The sequence below is a fragment of the Rhyacophila brunnea genome, unplaced genomic scaffold, assembly GCF_057557595.1.
Source record: "Rhyacophila brunnea isolate RB1 unplaced genomic scaffold, BYU_Rbru_1.0 scaffold_71, whole genome shotgun sequence".
NCBI classification, from domain to species: Eukaryota; Metazoa; Arthropoda; class Insecta; order Trichoptera; family Rhyacophilidae; genus Rhyacophila; species Rhyacophila brunnea.
In genome coordinates this window covers 1,408,661-1,431,131 of record NW_028233341.1, presented here as the reverse complement: position 1 = coordinate 1,431,131, position 22,471 = coordinate 1,408,661, and positions in this window count along the sequence as shown.

Sequence of the window (22,471 nt, the reverse complement as noted above, 5' to 3'; positions counted from 1 at the left end):
TTACAGAGCAGATATCTCCCATTAAAATGTATTTAGATTTATTTTATTATCATAAAAATAATATTTTACTAGTATAATATAAAAATCAGTTTATTTAATTCTAGCTTAAGTGAGGTATTCTTGGTGTTTATAAAAGTTTATATGTATTTGTATTTATGTACTATGTTTCTTCTTTATTTAAATATGTCTATCGTGATACAAACAGCCCGATAAATTTGCTAAAACTCTTTAATGCATCTTTTTACACCTTCCCCTGATATTATTCGTACACATCCCCCTTTCTCTAATATGTTTTGTGTATTGTTTCGTGTGAAGTGTGAGAGCTTAAATGTATTCTTCTGCAATATCTGAAATTAATTACTACTTTACATATTTTTTAACATTCTATAACTAGTCATTAGATATGGTATTGGTATTTTTTGAATAGTATATAGAACCATGTGTATTTTTTAAGATTTTATACTTCGAATATTTTTGGTTTTAAGTACATTAGAAGTTGTAAGGCTTATCTTAACTATTTTAAATGACATAATAATATTTTTTTTATCGTATTAAAAACTATCTTTTCGATATTGTTTAATTATGTTTCCTATAAAATTCTAGTAAAAAACTTCTTTTCCTCATGTTAATTTTAGCCAATGAAAGTAAAGTATTTATTTATTGATTTAAATTTATGTGTAAAGTTTTATCTATGATGTTTTTCTAAAAGATAAATAAACTGGTTAAAATTTTTTAAAAATACAATATCTATAAACGTCTGAATAAATAATATATTGTTATGGGTTATTTGGTGGTGATTTGAATTAAAAGATCCTTCTACTCGGTAAATAATATATATTTCATCTTACTCTAGATAATAATTATGCATGAACTTAGAGAATAAAATTTATTTTTGTGTCATCAAAATAAATCATATATTGGAAAAAAAAAAGACAATATGAAGTACTGAATTTCAACCATAAAGTTTATTAATATTTTTTTTCAATATACGTTAGTAATAGAATAATCTAAAGAAGTTAATTGATGTAATTGCAGAACGCATACATCCACCATATTTAAAAATCTGTAATGGTAAAAATTAGTTTGTAACATATCAAATAAAAAAAGCAGAAGCCACTCAAGTATTAGTTTTATTCATTAATGTTTTATACAAAAAAATGTTGATGTGCCGATTTCAATATTTTTCTATACGGTTTTGTTCAAACATCAAGAACTATTGTATATCATGAAAAAAAAAGAAAATAAACATTCTTCGCTGTTTATTATACGATGAAAAACATCACAAAACTTTTTTTAGGATTTTTTTTTTAAGAATGGTTTAGGTTCCAAAATATATAAAAATCTTTACATAATTACAAATTTCTTATTTTATACACAGAAAAATAAAATACGATTCTCATTTATCACTTATATTTTCTGGTCTGATTGTTAAATTAAGTAGTAATACATACATATCTTATACATGTAAACAAAAATAGACATTGGAATCTATCATTTTAAATGATTTATATGTTTCTTTTACATATAAGAATATCAGAAACCATCACACTTTGACTATCGCGCATCTACTTTTTAAGTTTTAAAAATATATATTGTATTCAATATATATCGATAAAAGTAACATAGAAATCATATTGAGTTGATAATTTGAAAATATTTATCTTTGCGATATTCTCTTTTATGCTTGCATATAGGGATTTGACCAATGTTCGTAATAATATATTAAATATTGTCTGATAAATAATATTGGATACTGATTGCAATATTTTATAGATTTCAAACCAAAATAGCATATCTTTGTGTTCAAATTATAAACTATTTTGTTAATAAATATATAAAGATGAATTTGCGCTTCGCTTGTGCTTATAACTTTATTCATCACCCTTTTTACCAAGTACCATACAATGCGATCCCATGGATCATAATAAGTGTAATCTGTATACCGAAGTCATGAAATGAACAAATAAATTTAAACTTAGAACTTGCTATATACAAATCTATAGATTAAATTGGAGATTCATTCAATTGTAAATAAGTATTTAAAGAAAATAAATAAAAATTTTACATGTCATTTCATCATACAATATCTAGGTTTTAATATCTATGAATGATCATAAAATTATTTTTTCTGCCCGATTTTGAATATATGTTAAAAAATGGCAAATTAACTCTAAATCCATTTACAGATTTTATTTGCCTAAGCTCGTCTTATTTTTTTCAAAAAATATTGTATAACTAGAAACGAAATAAAACCACAAGCTTAATCTGAGATCTGGATATATTTATTACGGATCTACTATCTTTAAATATAAAGCTTATGAAAGTAAAATTTTTAAAAAATGTAAAGAATCCAGAAAATAGAAAAATTATACTTATGCTTATGTTATTCTGGGGATAATGATCATGGTAACATCGTAAATATGCTACTTTATTTTATTTAAAGATAAATTATACATTAATTGATCTTTTATAAGAAAAACTTAATAAAAAAATTATAGTAGAATATAATAAGAAATTATTAGAGCGAAAATTAGTAAATAGATATCAAAATAATAATTGCCAAAATTTTATTGAATCCACTTATATTTTGTTCTTTTTATACATTTCCGATGTAGTCATATATTGCTATAATAACTTGTTTTTTTATTTTTCTGGATCATCTCATGATTTTTTTTTTACAATCTAATTTATAATATATAATATTTAATTTTCTTTAAACCCTTAAGTACATAAAATTCACTTGTTTAACAGTTCAAAAAATTATTGTATGAAAATAAAGATAGGTATTAACACAGCTAGCATCAATATAAATAGTAAAATATGTTATCTAAAGCTTTTATCTTATATTTAAACACAGGAATTTATTTTAAATACATAATATTTTTTATGTTCTAAGAAACTAATGCATTCTTATATTTTCATTTACAGGTATCTATATATGTTCTATGTCTAAAATTTCGTAAAAAAATTTTTTGTGGTATTATGTAATTTATTTGTACTAATATCATCTTTAACATTAATTCACCTGGCTTAAAATATGTGTCGAGTTTTTTAAATGCCCAACCATGAATATTGGATGTAATTATGCTCAGATAAACCAGCGACATTTCTTACAGCAAAGAATTTTTATGCTCATTATGATAAGATATGTGTGTATATCAGTGTAAAAATATTATTTTTTTATTTGCTTTCTATTATATATTTTTTTATTGAAATTCATAATTGTTTATATTAATACGCATATATTTTTTTGGTGATATAAACTATATCAATCTAAATATTCATATGTAAGAATATCAGCTTTGTATTTCCAGCAATAAAACCCACGTTTTCTTTTTTATTATATTCCTCATATCTTACACGTAAATAAACTATATATAATCTTTTTCTATAATGTATCTTCTTTGGGTTTATATCTTATAGCATCAGAATGTAGTCGTTTTTTTAGTGTCAGTATTTGTATTTTTATACATTAATTGTTAGATTTAGCTCGTGATTTCCTAACATAGAAAACATTGTTTTGGAAAATCCTAAAATTTTATGCATTTTTAAATGTAAATTATATAAAAATATCGAATTTTTAGATAATATAAGATTTTTGGGTTTTCTATCTGTTATTACAGATTCTAGTCTTTTTAAAAAATGCTTAACATTTTAATATGGGATGTATCATCCTTATGGTTTAGAATGCAAAGAGGAAATGTTTTTTGTTAAAAAAATCTGGAATATATCAATAATCTAGTCTATTTAGATATATTAAACATCTAAGGCAAATATAAAATTTAATTCCATTATTATTTGTTTTCTCTTTTTATAATCCAAATTATAAAGCGTAAACTATCCGTAATATTTTATATCGGCAATATGAAAAACAGCCAAAAATAAATACAAGAAAAATCTATTTTTTTTCTTGATTTATTAACGGGCTTATACTACGGTGAAATGGTTTTAAGGTAATTATTTAATGTATAGTTCGTTGATTAACTTCCATTAATACTGTCAAATTTCATGGGCAATGTGCAGCAACTAGAATAATTCTAACGAGGTGGGTAATGTGTAGTAAATTATTATTTTACACACAAATTTAAACGTAAGTTTAAATAAGCAGTGTAAATTTATTCTTGAATTCGTCAATTGTATGCAAATTATTGCTGGGATTTTATCAAGGGCATTTCCAGATGTAAAGTAACATAAAAATTTATATATACATCGAAAATATAATAATAATATAATTTTTTAATATATTACATTTTAATTTGAGAAGTTATAAAGAATTGTTTGTACGTATATTAAGAAGTAATAATTAGATGAAACAGCAGAGAATATTATATTGTTAATATACGAATTTCTTGTGTAATAATTTTCTCATATAAAATAATTAAATTATGCAGAGTTTCATAATTAAAAATAAAAATGAAGAAATAAAACAAATAAGAAGGTTTAAATGACAAGAAACCCACATTAAAGCCAAATATATAAACCATAAAAAATATATGATATTAGCTATTAAGATCATAAATTATAATTATAAATCAGCAGTAATTAATTAATCGAAAAAATTAATAATGCATAAAAATTATACGAATGAATACAATATAATTTAAATTCTTCCAATTTACATTTTGGTATTTAAATTTACATTATACCCATAACAGAATGTATTACAAATGAAAATTATTCGTATTTTATTTTTAAAAAATAATCATTAAAGGCGCATATAATTTTATTAAAAATATGAGTAATTGGATGTTTGCGTTTATCGCATACAAATTGAAAAAAAAATCATCTCTATTATTTATGAAATCCTGGCGGAGCTATTGTTGTGTAGTAGCTAATTCGTTGAAAAATAGTTCCAGGATTCGAAATATGAAAAATAAATAATAGTGTATTTTTTGGCTTTAATCATATTTAATATATGGCATTTTTATTCTTTAAGATTCATACCATCTATCTATGCTGTTTACTTTAAATAATTATTTTTTTATTAAAATCGTTGGCTTATGAATTTTAAGAAAATGACCCCAATTTAACTATTCATATGCAAATATTCATTTAATAGGAAATTAGTTTTTATAATTTCTATAAATATCTGGCATTGAATAGCATTTGTATACAGTACAAAACTTATATTTTTTCGAGATGTAAAATATATTTCATCAAATTGATATGGTGAGCCTTATTATTAAATACATTGCAAACATAATTATACATATGTAATACAATTAAAAAACCTAATCACATTCTTATAGCAAAAATTTTAACGTTGAAAAAGCATAAATACTCTTTTAAATGTGTAATTAGTATGTAAACGTTTTTTCATGGCGGTTTATCATATGTATGTATCGTTTATATTAATTATATATCTTTTATAAATTTTAAATGAACTTTCATAAAATGAATATTTGTATAGTAGGATATTTTTTAAAAATGACATTGAATTTTGACACGAATCGAAGAGATTCTATATTTAGAAATCATTCAATATCATAATTTAAAAAGTTTGATTAATTTTTTATATATGCTATTTATTAAAAGAAAAATATTTTATGTAAGCTTAAAAGTTGTTTTTGATACGTCTAGTATATGTATGTTTTTACATAATATTTTTTACCCTATAAAAAATATATTTAATCTTCCTGTCCATAGAATCCATTGATACAGAATAAAACGCGTATTTTACGATCCTTGTGTGCTTAAATATTTTTGAAAATTTATTAGATTACCTAAGAGTAAATAATATCAGCAGCATAATTTAGTTGTTGCAAAAAAAGTGTTATATATTTGATTTTTTTTAAACACCGATTTTTCTTTTGAAATCATTCTGTGTTGTAAATTCACAATTTTAAGATATTTATTACACCATTAATTTCATAAACATTGCTATGAAATCAATATAATACGCTTTCTTATTGTTTATTTTTGAATTCATCGGCATTATTATTGCCTAAAAAACGCATCTTTGTATTATTTGATCTGGTTGAGCTCGTTATGTATGCGAAATCAATTTATTATGGTTTCATATACTGATTTGATATTTAAAACTATAATCAGATAGATATATCTTTATGTAAAATTTGGTTGGTTTATATTATTTTTAAACGGATGATTTATATCAGAGAATATTTTTATTATATTTAGCTAAGCTATTATGAAAAATCCTTTATTTCGTAGAGAGAATGTAGTAGTTTATTTTTTTAAATTCTATTTAATAAAAAAGAAAAAAAAATGCAAATTTTAACCATATAATTTTGATATATATGTAAACATATCGTTTTAAAAATAAGAAAAATCTGTCTAAAAATGCTTACGGCAATTATATTGACCATTACAGCATTTTCCAAATTCATCCCCTAATCACTTTTTGTATTAATTACGCACAATAAGTAAGCGCGATGGCATTTTAATAACAAATATTATTACTATTTTGTAATTATTGCTTAATTTGCTATTTTGGGTATTTATTTATAGATAATAGTTTGTAAAACACTTTAATTGAAAGAAAAATACCTATCTGTATTCATAAAAGCAATCGATGATTAAAGTGTATTCCTATTTTCTGAATGTATGCAAAACACGCTTATTGGATTCATTTATAAAAAGAAATGAAATCTAAGCACGAATTTATAAACGAATATTTGTCAAACATAGATTTATTAAATAAAATTACAATTATATGGAGCTTTACTTTTTATTTTTTAACTTTGAAACTAGAGTTCGAACTATCATATATTTAACTATATTAAATTTATACCTTAGGATTGAGAAAAACCCTTGAATTAATAGGTCTCATAAGAAGGAGGGTATTGAAGAAGACTTTGGAGAGGAGAAGATAGCCGAAAGTATAAATATGCTGTGTGTACAGAGAATCAAGCAGGCTTTACCTGAGAACAAAAACTAAAATTACGACACTAAATTTAGCCTATAAATAAAAAATACTATTAATCGTCACTAATTTATTTATTTATACATATATTCGGATATGGATTGTTATTAACCAAAAGTCAAAACCCCAATAGTGACATCTACTTCTGTAATATTTAAATGTGGATTTAATTATCACTGCGATAATAGCAAAAAAGATTTACGATTTAAAATACAGTATTGATATAAAAATTTTCATTAAAGGAGATATATTCCATTTTAACTATTCGATACACGAAATATTTAGAAAAAGGATAGTCTGGGATTTTGTTTTTTCTGAAATATTTAAATGTGATATCTGATGAAAATATCTGATCGAATTTGATTTTATATTCATCAATTTAGGAAACTAAAATTTTTTATAATGTGTGATTAGAGTTAGAAACAAAACAGACAAATCCACCGTTTATATCTTGAATTTCTAATTGTTGTTTAATCAGATTCTTTAAATTATCGTTAAAAGTTTTATAAATTAACGTATAAATATTTTAAAAATAATATCATATTAATATTACACAAATGCGTAAAAACAAGCTTATTCATTAAAATTTAAAAAAACAGACTCGAACATATCTTCTTTGTCTGAATAAAACCAAATAAAAATCTATTTATGTTTTGAAGAAATTATCTAAATAAAGAGAGAGCATGTCTTTGGTCAAATTTGGAGATTAGAGCGTCGATTGATTATAATTTAATTAAAAGTTATTTTATGGTAAATGATAGACAAACAGGATTTATTCTATTTATGATTTTAAGAGAAATGTTAGTATTCATGATATGAATTAGTTCATGCCTTTAAAATTTAGATAAAATAGACTTCTTCATATAATTGGGCTACCTAAATCTTAATATTTATTCATGATTAGGAAAGATCGCATATCAAAAAATAAGAATTATGAAACAACACAAAAATAGACAAGAGACATCATAGACTGTAAAAAATATAAAAATATATATTCAATAAAATTTATACCCTTAACAGGACGTTATCTTATGAAATAGAGCACTATAGGCTTGTGTTCTACACAAATAACCCCGTACATAATTGGTATAAACTAATAATATCACTAATAGAAGTAGCTAAATATAACAACCAGAGACATTAAATATCATTTATATGTATTTTTCATGATATTTAAAGATGAATTTTGTTTATTTTTGCAGGAATTACAATACACTGGGTTTATAATTTTACGAGATGAATAAAAATAAAATTTAGAAAATACATTAATCTATCTAGGAGCAATTTGTTTACATTCGAGCTAAATTTAATTGGCATTAATTTTTGCTGTATTATCACAAAACATAAAATTAGACTTTAGAAATTATAATTTTAGTGATGTAGATTAAATAAATTACATAACATTTTTCTAATTCATTTTTTAATTCTTATATTTATTTTTTCTAAATTGTGCGTAATTATTCTTCTTTTAATATTTATTGCTTTAAATGAATATATATGTTTCTTTTCTTTTAAAATATTTTAATTTATTTGGTGTCAATCATGCATATTTTTTCATATCCGTAAGTAAGTACCTCAAATGCTTCCCATGTATTTTAATCAATATCCATTTTTTATAGATTTTTTATGTGAAAAGACGTTGCGATATATCGTGGTGAAATAACAGAAATAGAACTTCAATTTAAATATTTATGGTTCAAATTCACCTCAAGCTCAAAAATTGTTAGATTACCAAGTAGAAAAAATGCCTTCTAGCAACAATAAATCCAACAAACACCGAAACTAGGCTCACCTATATTCATTGAATGTTTTTGGCTTGAACACTACATTACTGTGCGGTGAAACAACTTGACTAGATCCAAAGACACAAGTGCACGTAATCAAACACATTATGTGTACAATATAGTGCACACCCTCAAACATGGAACGATTGACATCTATAAATGTAAATTGTAAGCTTTTTTAATATAATTTACGGGTTTTCTTGGATCTTGTGGATTGATGCACATAATTCAGATAAAACAAACCATAAGTTGAGATAATAACAAAGTCGCCACAATTTTACGGTATATTTTACAAGAATGGATAACTGAATCTATTCATCGCCGATATATAATAAAAGAATTTTTCGCAATAGAATCTAATATATGAGATACTTATACATAAAACAACTAGGATAATTTTATGATTGTAAATTTACATATAAAACAATTATTTCGTTCATTTCTGAATAGAATTTTAAAAAACTTCGAGTGATAGCACTATAAGTTTTTTTGACAGCACAATTTTATTGGAAGATTCTAGCCGTTCATTTTTTTATTTACACGCATTTATATATCATTAGCATGGTATAGTTAATCATTCCAAGTTATTTTACTCTGTATAATTTTTAGTATCCCGATATATTTCTTTAGGACATTTAACGGACAAGAAAGTGTAATTTCATATATTTAAAAGAAAATTATAAAATTAATTACTATTTTTTCGAATGAAGTTAATATACATTAGCGCAATAATTTGAAAATATTTTTTTTGATAGAAAATATATACAACTGTTTAAAATAAAATGATATCTTATCATAAAAAATTCGGCAAACACCTCTTAATATTATATGGATTTATTTAGAAATAAAAAGAAACGTTTTTAATATTATATTATCAGTATCCTGTGCTGAAATAGGTTGCTGTTTTGAATATCATATCGATTTATTAGTAAAAGGCGAATAAACAGAAATTGCGCTATTATAATATAAGATTACATATGACTATTAAAAGATGTGCTTTAATAAAGCCTCTTTTTTATATATTCGAAATTATAAGTAAAGTAGTTTATTATAGTAAGTATAAAGCAAATTCAAAATTTTTAAAAGCATCCTTTGCTGACGTTATGATTATAACATATATAGTAGGCCTTTGCCGTTATATTTTAACAATTGAAATAATTGAAATATATAATATTTAAGAACAAATGTAGAAATTATATAAATAAGACAATCATCTGATCTAGTAGTCTCGAAAATAGCCGCAATTGTAAGCTTCATATGAAAAATATTTTAATAGTTTTATAATCACCATATATACCATACCAAATAAAGCAAAGAACATAACACGATAATCAGTCTATTATTTTATAATAATAATAAAATTTTATTTTATTTTAGCATAAATATGGTAATATACAGCTCACAACTTTTGTAGACTACCGAATCAACCTTATTATACAAAATTAACTGTAAATCCGCTATGTTGCACCAATTTTTAAACATAAAAATAAATACATAATGTTTTTAAATCTTTATGTTTAGTCTATTATAAAAATTCATATCAAATCTAACACACCGACTAATCATGTTACAATAAATTTAAAGGGTATTTTCTATAATTAGAGAAAAACTAACCTACATGAAGTGAATCTAGATGCACAAAACATTAGTTTATGTGTGTTATCTTAACTTACGATCATTATTTTTTAAAGTTATGTTATAAACTTATATATTTCATTTTATGCTCAAGTTTTTAGCGATCGATTTTTATAGCACAATTGAATATCTAATTATCACATATAAGCAATTCAGATAAAACTTCATTATTTTTTCAAGGTTTTTATTTTAACAAAGTAAACTCGCCTTTAATTTATTTTTTAAAATTTTCATGGTATAATATACTTTTTTGACTTTTGCTCATTATTTTACGAAATTAATGTCCTTTGGGTTATCAAGGAATGATCACTCATCATTTTTAAGAAATGTGGTTTCCACCAATCTCTTTTGCAGTGTTTTTATTTCTTTGTACGGTTAATAAATCTAAATTATATTTATGCAAGGCTTCATGTTCTAAAATGTTGTCTAAGCATCTTTCTAGACAATTTATATATTTCATTAGTCACTCTTTTTTTAATTAGAGATAAGATTTCATTACTTTTTTTCAGGAAGTAAGTAAAAATAATCTTTTCAAAATTCTTTATGTGCTGATATCGAATTAGAATCCATGAACCTTTTTTCTATAATTTTGTGAAATTGGAAAACTGTGATTCTAATATGATGGGGCTTATAACTATGTTTTTATTGATATTGATAACCCTGTTTTTAAAAACACTTTAAAACAATTTTTTATATCTTATTAGCAAAATCTGAATTAAATTGTACAGCTCTGTTTAGATCTTCAAATGAATTCTTATCGTTTAAAGCTTTACATAACTGGCATTTTTTTATTCAACATATATTAAGATTTAACTAATATAGATTTCAAAATTTATTATATATACCTTTTTTAATTATAATTATTTCTTGTGGAAGATTGGATGTCAAATAAGAAAAAAATATTTTGATTGAGCTTCTATGAATCTCGTTATATTATTATTAATAAATAATAATATTCGGGAATTCGTTATGTTTTAATTAATATAATATAGAGTCAAAGCATTATGATTTGTATTTGTAAAATAAATATTTTCAAGCAGAATTCAAGGATCACCCGCATTATACCATTTAACTCTTCAGCCATTAATTTATCGGATCCTTGTTATTTATCATAATATAAACAAGGCTGTTTTGATATTTATTTTACTTTATCATAGTTCTTAATCAAATAAGACGTTAAAGTAGTTATATTATAACATACATAATATTTTTTTGAGAGCTGTCAAATTTATGCTTATACCATATTATTTATGCAGTATAAACACGCTGGAACACAAGAGATAAATTAAAATATGATTAAATGGATTTGTATATAAATATAATAATCACACTATTTTTAATTCAATATTTCCATTCCAAAATCAATATACGCCAATAAACCATGATATGAGTCTTTCCTAAGGTTTTCAGAAAACCATAATTTTATATTTAAAATTTTTGCCACTGATTTTGTTCACGCCTACAATATCGTTTTCTATTGTATAAAAATAAATTAAAGTTTAAAAAAATATCCTTGAAGCATATAGGTTTAAATATATAGAGAACTTTATCGTAGGCTTTATAAATCTGTTATGATGATATAAATAATTTTTGAGCCTGTATTTTCCTACAAATTTTTTATACATATATTTTAAAGCAACACGAAAAAGTGTTTTTTCTACACATCTTCATAAAACTCAACTGAATGTGTGCCCATAAGCCGTTTTATAATTGAAAAATGACGAATTTTTTTTTAAATCCATATATTTTAATTGCGAAAATTATCTAGCTATATATCATCCATATTCAGATCAACCACATTGCTTGATAAATACATAACAATATATCGTTCACGATTTATACTAATCCCAGAATCCTTATAATGCCATCGTGCCAAATTTGATAAAATTGAACACATAAATTTCCATATATTGCAATGGTGTTACATTAAATCTCAAAAGTCCTACATCACGAAAGTTTCTTAATGGCCGAATATAGCAAATCAGGATACTAGCGAAATTTATGAATTATATACCCATTTCGGAGACTGTTCCTTTATTATTTACGATCTACATACATGATACTAATATGACGCTTCAGAAAAAAATTTTAAATTTTTTCTGACTTGATCCTCATATTTTGAGCTTTTAATGATGTTAAAAATACTAATGGTTTGCAAAATATTGACACTAGTACGAAGATTAAAGATGTTATTTATCTTTTTTACATACAAATTAACTTATTCTTCGTTTTTTCCCTATATTAGATCTATTTTTATAATCCCATTATGTATAATGTAATGCGACTGAGTACTTCTATGCTTATGGTAATTTTTCTTATGTCTTGGGTAGATTACATGTACATCCATTTTTTTGAGATATCAAATGTTTATTTTACATCCTATTTTTTATATTCAGAATCCAATTTTTCTTTTGTTTTAGTTACTATAGCTTTTTTATAGAAATTTCTTGGAGTGATTATTATTTATATCAATTTTAAAATTTCCCCTATTTTACATGATTTTATTAATTCGCTAGATTTGATGTATTTCTTACAATGTAGTACACCCATAAAAAAACGCATATCCTGATATTAAGATTAATTTCACGTAGAAACGAACAAAATTTTTTTTTGAACAGTAATTCCTCTTCCAAATCGTTAAAAAAGTCATAATTAAAATTCCAAGTCACCCACATTAAAATCCAAATATTTCAAAGCCTTCAATTCATCTTGAAATAGAGTTTCTAAAAGTTCTTTATAAATTTATCTTTTTGTAGTGGAAACAAAGATGTTTTATGGTTTCTGCAATTGCTATGTTAATTGTTTTGTTATATAGACTTGATGATAGCTGCATGGAATATTTTGTGTGGTTCTTGAAAAAATTTATTTGATATCTGAATTTTACATTCAGTAATCCCATTACAAGTTGTACTTTTTATAAATTTCGTTTTTTAGTTCTTAAATACTTGCGAGACCTTTAATAAACCAGAAATCTTCTATTCTATACAATATACCATGATTCCTAGTACAGATTCTCACACGTTTATATTATCCATCGAATTACGGTTTAGCGATCTATTTAGATTCGCAATAGCGCATGTTTATCATATGTCATTATCATTTCACACGCTAAATATAACGTTATAAGCTTAAAACTACCGGTTGAGATTGTATTGATAAGTAGATAATCAAAAACAAAATAAAATTGTATGGTTTCGACCGTGTGTCTATTATTATACTCTTGCAATATTTTTTAATGATGTCATTGAAAAAGCCCTATTTATTATACACTATATAAAAAATTATTTATTTGATATCATTATAACCATTTAATTTATCTGTAAGATTTATTACTGAATTATAACTAAAGACAATAAAATAAATATTCCAAAAATATTATTTCTGATTTAATATATAATTTTCTAATTTCCGGATTATTTTAATGAAATTAGATGATTTCGAATCTAAAAAATTAAATTTAATATTTTTTACATAAGATGTAAGCCCGTGTATGCGAGTTATATGACGCAGATACATTCAAAAAAAAATTATATTAAGGTTTTTTTATGTCTGACATTTTTAAATATAATAAATTGTCTTTTTCGAGATTCATACTATTTTTTTTCAGTTCACATATGATTTACTTCAGAAAGAATGTTCTGTCATCAGGATTACATGAGAGAATTAAAACATATTTAAAATCATAAACTAGCATTAGCTATTTATTTTGTTTCTGATTTCATGAGTTTAAATTTAAAATTATCAAATGAAACACTTCGTAGATTTTAAAAAAATTTACATTTAAAAACCACATTTTCATTTTATAATTGCATCAATGATTAGCATAAAATTATTACATCATATATTTTCATCAATTGCAATTCGGAAAATTTTATATATTTTTTAGCCGTATATGTTATATTTTACTAATATAATAAAACAAAAGGATTTTTAATTCCTATCTAGTAACGACTTTTTTGTAAAAATCTGACAGAATGTCAGACGTTCCCGACAAAAAGGTTTTGACACGATTTGATTGTTTTATAGAGTTTGTAGAAATAATCGGGATCTTTAAAAATATATCTATAGATTTATGATGAAATTGTTAAAAATTCTTTGGTATTTTTATAGACTCTTTTGTATGATTTTCTATCTATTTTTTCTTAATATAGATAAAATAGTCAAGGTAAAGTTCGGTTTGTTCTTGTTTTCAGATGGGATATAAATTGTTAATAATAAATTGATTTCTTTGAAAACTTAGTTAAAAAATCATTCTAAAATATTATAAAGAAAGGTTATAGAGGTCATCTAAAATCTAAATTGTTTTCGGTAATTATAATATCATCTACAAAACTCTACGTTTTAATAACCAGCTTGATCCTCTCATTATATAACTGCCGTTGAAGCTTATTATTGCATAAAAATGATCTTTTTTATGTTAATTATAAGGTTGTGAATTATTTATATAAAATAATGTATTTGTTGTGCTATGGTTAAATAGTCATACTTAAAATTGAAATTTACGCATATTTAGAGAAAGAAAAGAATTTATTAGATCACGAAATAAATCATCAAAAATACCGCGTATATATTTTATCTAAAAACATGTACATATAACGAATATAGATGCATACATCCATATTAAATGTATTAGGATTATTCAGCTTGTTTTTTTATGTTTTTTATAGTTTAAAAATCACGATCAAATAATAATTATTCTTTATAACATTACGAAGTTTTCCTTTTACGAATTCTTCGTACATAAAAACGACAAATTATGGGTAAAATTTGCAATTGAAATAGGTGTTCTTGTTTTTATAATGAAATATATATGATTAATTTTACCAAAAAATCTATGCGATATAATTATCTTAAAATTTAGCCTGTAAAAAATCATTTTATTTTGCTTCAACGAGATGAAGTTTACATTTTTCTTTATGAATTATTGAATTGTTATATTGTTTTATCTCAATGTTGTTCACTAAAAAATATTTTAGAAAAATTGTGCTATTATATCTAATTTACTTTTTTTTTATTCTGTAATTTAATATTTTTTATTCATTATGTCGTTCTTATATATATTTTGTAATGTATTTGTTTGATATGTATTTTGATTTATGGATCAAGTTTCTTCTTTAAGTAAAAAATATTATATAAATATTATGAGCTCCCTAGAAATTTTGCAACACTCTTTAGTGCAGCTTTTTATAATCAACCCAGATATATATATTCGTCAAGAGCTTTTTACTGTGAAAAGAATTAAAGTTTTATTTTTTTGTGCAGTTAAGAGCTTGCACCTGTGGTTCTACTTCTATATTTTTTAAAACTTAACATAATTTTTATAGACTTCCAAAACCAACCCAAGTAATAAAATATGACATTATTTTTGATTTACATTTGTAAATTAAACCAAATAGATTGATAAGATTTAATACGTCTTATATTTTGCATTTCACATTTTCAATTTCTCAACTTCAGTTAAGTTATCAAAACTAATAATTACATTTTCCAATCATTTATAATATTTTCTTTATTTATATATGCAAAACTCCGGCTTATTTGTTTATTTAATTTAATTCCAATTCTAGTGTTTACCTTTATTCCGCATGTTCATACATGCCTTGTTATTATACTGAGCGCATAGAGTCTTTTTTTTTTGATTTATAAAGTTGTAGAATCTTAATAAATAAAAGTAAAGGCATTTTACGATTTATTGTTGCTTTATATATCATAGTGTGATCAAATTCTGTTGAATGTCTTTGACTAATTATAGATTGTTTACATGGCTCCGTTAAAATCTAGATACTTTAAAATCTCCCCCAAAAAACGGATTGCTGATTCTATATAATAGAAATTACCACCTTCACTTGGTTAAATATTGTTGACTTTTAACCACCTTGTAAATCATTGACATCAAAAAAATGAAGATTCAAGCTTTTAAACGTTTTTGGCTAAAATACTGTTCATTTATTCTACCCAATAAACTTTATTTATTATTTATACACTTTCTACTTCTATCGATAGTATCGACATGTATTCTTTAGTGATAATCTAATTTATTAAGAGAAGTGTTTTTAGTTTTTTCTACTTTTTTAATTGTGTCCATTAACAACAACCTGTTTTTACTATTTTAAGGCTAAATTTCATGCTGTTGGATTATTTTCGCTTATAAATTCAAATATAAATGTTAAGTTAATATTCATATTTTATTATGATTTCTTTGTAAATTACTAGGCTTATGGTTATAGAAATATGTTTAAAACATCACATATCATCACATGAATTTAAAATGTTACGGTTTTTATATCTACGCCTTTATTGTAAAAAATGAAGATATTGTATAGCAATAAAAAGCTATAAATAGATTTAAAAAATTTAGTGTACTCTTACCTAGAGTTATTATTTCTTTTTAAATATTTGCGCGATCTAAAAGTGAGCTTCCAGCTTAAAATTGGATTTTCTATTTATAATTACTTCAAGATATTGTTGGACAGGTCGGCATCAGCAAATTTTTAACATCAGCGCATTTAGTATGGCTAGTGACTGACACATTTTATTATTATTATCGGGCCTACTGCATATGAAAAGTTTATCATTTCAAACTTCATTTACATAAATGTTCCTATAGTCTTTTATATTATTTTGAGATCATCTATGAATATAAGATTATTTTTTAAGCATAAATTTAAATCATAACTATGCTGAACCTTGGGTGTGTGTATATTTAACTTTCTACACCTAGAATCATATATAAAACGAAATAAAAATAAGTACAGGCCGTCTCGTAGAAGGAATCCCTAAGTTAACATAGATTTATGATTTCTAAATCTTTAAATCTTTACGAGAATCTTCTTCTATCTGTAATACATAGTAATAACGTGAGTAGTTCATCTTGGTAGGGGGAAATTTATATTACTTATATGTAGTTAAATATATTCATTATAGTCATAATATTTTTTTACGTCAATAAATGCTTTATAAAGTTTATTTTTGTTCTTTTTTTTTATCGCAACTTACCAAGGGCCTGTTATTGTGCTCTTTGAGCCCGTCTTATTGTTCCTAATTCTTCCTCGTATAATTTTATCCGGTCCACACCTCATATTGAATTATTAGAGCAACATAATTTGTATATAACTTGTATAAATTAGAAATTCGCGTGATCGATCTAAATTCATTTCCTATTTTGGCCTTTTCTTTACGGGATGGGATATCTTGTAATAGAATATAGAACATTTGTATCATGTAATTTGATATATGGGTTCGTTCATTATCGTTATCTTTTAATAGAGAAAATAAGTATATTATCTGATAAAGCGGCTTTTTAAATAGGCAAGAGGATTTATTATGTTTTAAAATTCGAACTCTATTATATTAGGCATTATTTCTACACTTAAAAATGTACAATCAGACATTGATAATAAAAAAAAAATTAACTAATTAATCTTATTCAAAAATTACTTTTTATTATGTTTTTGTTTCAACTTTTTTTAGTGTATGACATCTAATCCCATATTTTATTTTTTAAAAAATAATACTAGAATTTTCTTTTTTCTCCGGATTAATATACATTGCAATATTCTAATATTACGTTTATACTTTTCGTGAAGATTGGACTCTATATTTTTCATAAGTTGATTTCAGATTAAAACTTAATCACCGATATAACTAGAATAAATATTTATAAACACACACAAGGTTTAATCAGATTTCAATTGATTCTTGTAATCTAATATCGTATATTTATAACATTTTCAGTACATAGATGTTATCTAGACTTTTAATAAGCACAATTTATATATTATAATCATCATCATATTCCTTTTAATTTATTTTTGTTAAACATTCTATATTTATATACAAAAGTTCACGGGCAAGCATATTGTTGAATTGAAACATTTATATCGAATAAAAAAATAAGAATTTTTTTACCAAACAATAATATAAAATTAGAAAATGACATTCCATCTATAATTTCCTTTGATAATTTGTCCTTTTACGTTAAGGAAGTATTTCGCATTTAATTACTGATGCTTCCAAGTTAAATGGTTGTAAAGAATATCAAATTGCGCATATTAGCAGTTATATGGTCAAAGTAAAATCCCGTCAAATTTAAAACTGATGAATTCAATAATCTTTGATAAATAAAGCATTTACATTTTGATTTTTTTGTTCATAATATTTTTTACTGATTTAACAATTTAAAAACATGGAAGGTCAAATTATAATTTTTGTGTTTCATCTTCATCGATTTGAATAGGTTCCTTTGATTTTATATCTCATATATTTATCGATGCAACCAAAGTATATCAGATAAAATTTATTATTGTTCAAATTTACATATTCAATATCAATGATGCCAATATCTTTAAAGATTTTACTTGTATAGGGAGAGGGTTTTAAATAACTTTTTATACAACGATTCGATAATTAAAAATTTTATTTCGAAAATGTCACTAAATTAAGAGAGTGAATACTTCTAGTAATGGATATCGTAATTTTACTAACAATCATATTTTTTAGTTCTAACACCATAACCAATTTTATTACACGTAAAATTTCTCGAAAATTTATCTTCTAAAGTTATATATTAGTCATCTCTAAAAATCATAAATCATTTAAGAGCTCAATATAACTAAAATGGGATTTCTAATGATATCTAAATATCATATGTATTTATCTTTAAGTTTTTTAGTAATACTTTTAATGAAATTCTGATGAGAATTTGATAAAATATGAAAAATATAAAAAAATTGCTAATATTTCTACCTCGTCCTAAAACCTTTTAGATATTTATCACTTCATATTCAATTGAAATCGGATTTATTTTCTATGACATTGGTAGAGAACTATCATGCAGTAAAAGAATTATGTTCTATGAATTTAACTATTCATTTTATATAATTTTAAAGTTTCTCGAAAATATGTGCTGCATAAAAAATCTCAATTAGTTATTCATGGCTTGGATTTTAGATTGGTTAACTATTTCTATGATCGTTTGACATGTTCTACTCGTTTTATAGTATTTTTAAAATTTTTAAAAATTCAAAATGCGCTTTTATAGAGATCTTGTAATTAATGGTCCCTAAGTTATTCATATAAGCAAGTGGGCGCATGGTTTCCATATATAATATATATTTTCATGTAAAGAAGATAAAATTTATGGTTTTTCTTTTTTATTATTTTACATCTATTAGATTTCGTTGTTATTATATTTAATATATACGTGGGTTTAAAAAAATATCTTTATCAGATGCTGTATGTTTTGTTATAATAAGTTTTATAATGCATTCAGATTATGTATAAACAGCATTTTCTTTTATAAAAACGGTCTTTATATCACTGGAATATTGTTTGGTTTTTATCCACTTGTATATAAGCTAAATTCGACATATAAGAATATAAAACAGGCTTTTAATATATAAATTACGCAAATATTTTTCAAATAACGCATATTTAGATAATAATTAACCTCATAGGATAGATGTATATATTATACATTATATTATGATAATATGTTAAAATGTCACTTCTGAAAGTGCGTTATTTTTCATTTACTGGGCATTGAGCGTAGAAATGGCTGTTTTGAAAATAATGAATGTTTTATAAAGCACTGTGATTTAAAAATATCATATTTAATTTTGGTGTATCTATAAATTCTTATCTAGAACTCTTGATAAAAACATGATTAAATTAAAAAATCATGGCTGATAATTTTAGAAGAATCGAAAAGCATAAGGTTAGTATAGAAAGGGTTATCAAAGATAATACGGCTTATCTATTAAACTGTCAAAAAGATTATACGAAACATATATCATCATCTTGTTTAAAAAAATTAGAAAAATCTATTTTTATATCCATTTGTGCTTATACATAAATACAACATTTTTTGTAATTTTAACCATAAGAAAATAGATCAAACATAGGCGTGACAGTCTAAAAATAAAATTATATTTCAGTCCACTAGATGTAGCGAATTTAAGGCAAAAATAATACTATAACTACAATAAAACTACGAATATCTATATGATAATCGCATGTAAAAACGATATCCCATTTTAAGTTAATATGTCCTCATATTTTAAAATTAATGATTCATTATGTGTTTTACAAGCCAAATTATATTATTAACGTAAAAATCAAACTAAACATACCTAAAATACATGTAGATTATTAAAAGAATGTTTTTTACGCTATGACCAGCCTATTAAAATAATAATTTTTACTTTACATAATATTTTGCAACCATACAATCTCACCATTTGATTTTATTATTCTAGAGATTGCTAAATTGTTATTATGATTTATATGTTATAAAAGAACAACAGATCGATTTAAAAAAAATCAAAGAATATATTTTCATATACAAAAGTAATTTTTTGCCTTAATCAAAATTTTAAAACAAAGATAATATTTTAATGAGCAATCAATACCAAAACATCATACGGATGATTAATTTTCAACTTTTTCGGTAAGTAAAATTTAGCAGATCTAAATGTATTTGTCAAAAATTACAGTATTTTAAATGTAAATATTCAAAAAGAGCCTTATTTCGAAAACAATTTTCTTAAAAGTATTATTTTAATAATTAATTGTAAATCAAATTCTGCGCGTGGATATTAAATCTATTTTATTCGCAATATTTTTGAATTTTATGCTTATCTTAGAGGCTATGAGATTATTAAATCATATTTACATCATCATTAGCTATATTTATTTTTACATTACAGAATAGATAAAGCCTATTCCAGCTTAGAGCAATAAAATCATTAGATATGCAAAAATTACATCGTATTACAATTATTTACATATTTTTAAAAAATACATATTCTATAATCCGACATCTAAGAAGAAATGAAATATTTTTTTTAAGATCCTATATGTAATTTTACGCATTAATTATTTTAAAAAGGCTCATTCATGTACATTGGTAGCAGAATTTGCCAAAAAATCCATAATACAATTACAAAAATTATATAAATATAAAAAAAGCTAAACTGCAAAGAATTTACTATAATTTACAATTTAATTTTGCAAAAACGGTTTTTTTTTTAAATATAATTGATAGAGTTTAATATTATATGTTATATCGGTTTTAAAACCGAAAATCTAGTGTTAAAGGTACTTTCTTGAATTTTTTTCGTATACTGAAATATCGTTTTTATTATGATATGAGCATATATTTATATCTCATAAATGTTTTATTTATAATTTATATAATTTTTTAATTCTTTTCAAACTGATCAAAAATAAATTTTTATTGGTCAACTGTCTATTTTGTAAGTTTTTTGCAAAGTCTTTGCATTCTATGTTTGTATATAGATTTGTGCCGATAAAAAACAAGTATTTCTAGATTTATTATGCAAATTCAAGATTTGCCCTATAAATGGATATTTTTACAGGTTATAAGCATTTTACATAGAAGAAATATTTTTTATATAGCTTCCGAAATCGAAATCTTATCTAGTTTTATATTTTTTATTTCATAGATTTTTCTGTATTATTTTTACATACTTAAACTTATAATAAAATTGTTAAATGATCAGAAATTTGCGTTTTTTCCTGTTTTAAACTTCAAACCTAAAAATTCAAATTATAAAAAAAAATATTAGATATAACAAGCAAAACAGCATGTATTTGTGCAAGTTTCACAATTTAACCATATAGATAAAATATTCTGGCTGCTATCTGTATCATTGAATAGTTTAATGAGAAATCTTACTATATATGAATTCAATGTAAAAAGGCTGTTATTTTAGAAATTGCATAAGATTTTAAATGACAATTTTAACAAATTTATCTTTCCAGTCATTCCAGAAATTTTTCTTATTCTAATAATATAAAAATTAAATATGATTCAGCGATTAATATAGTATTTACAGTAATTTTTATCATTAATTTTCATATCTTATTCTGCTTTTATAGTTTTTGAAATAAAACAGACAGACAAGGGTTATTTTAAGCAATACACATCAATTAAACCGTTTTTAAAAGCTGAAAATTTTCAATAGATTTGGAAAAAACGCAGAGATTATGTCTAGAACTTTGTTATTAAAACAATAGAAAATTTTTATCTTCTATGTTTAAAGGGTAAATATATTGATTTTTTGTTTAATAGATGTTCACTGGTAAACTTGTCTATATTAGATAAAAATATAAAGTTTTTATACATTTTTTCGCAGGAAAGTTTTTA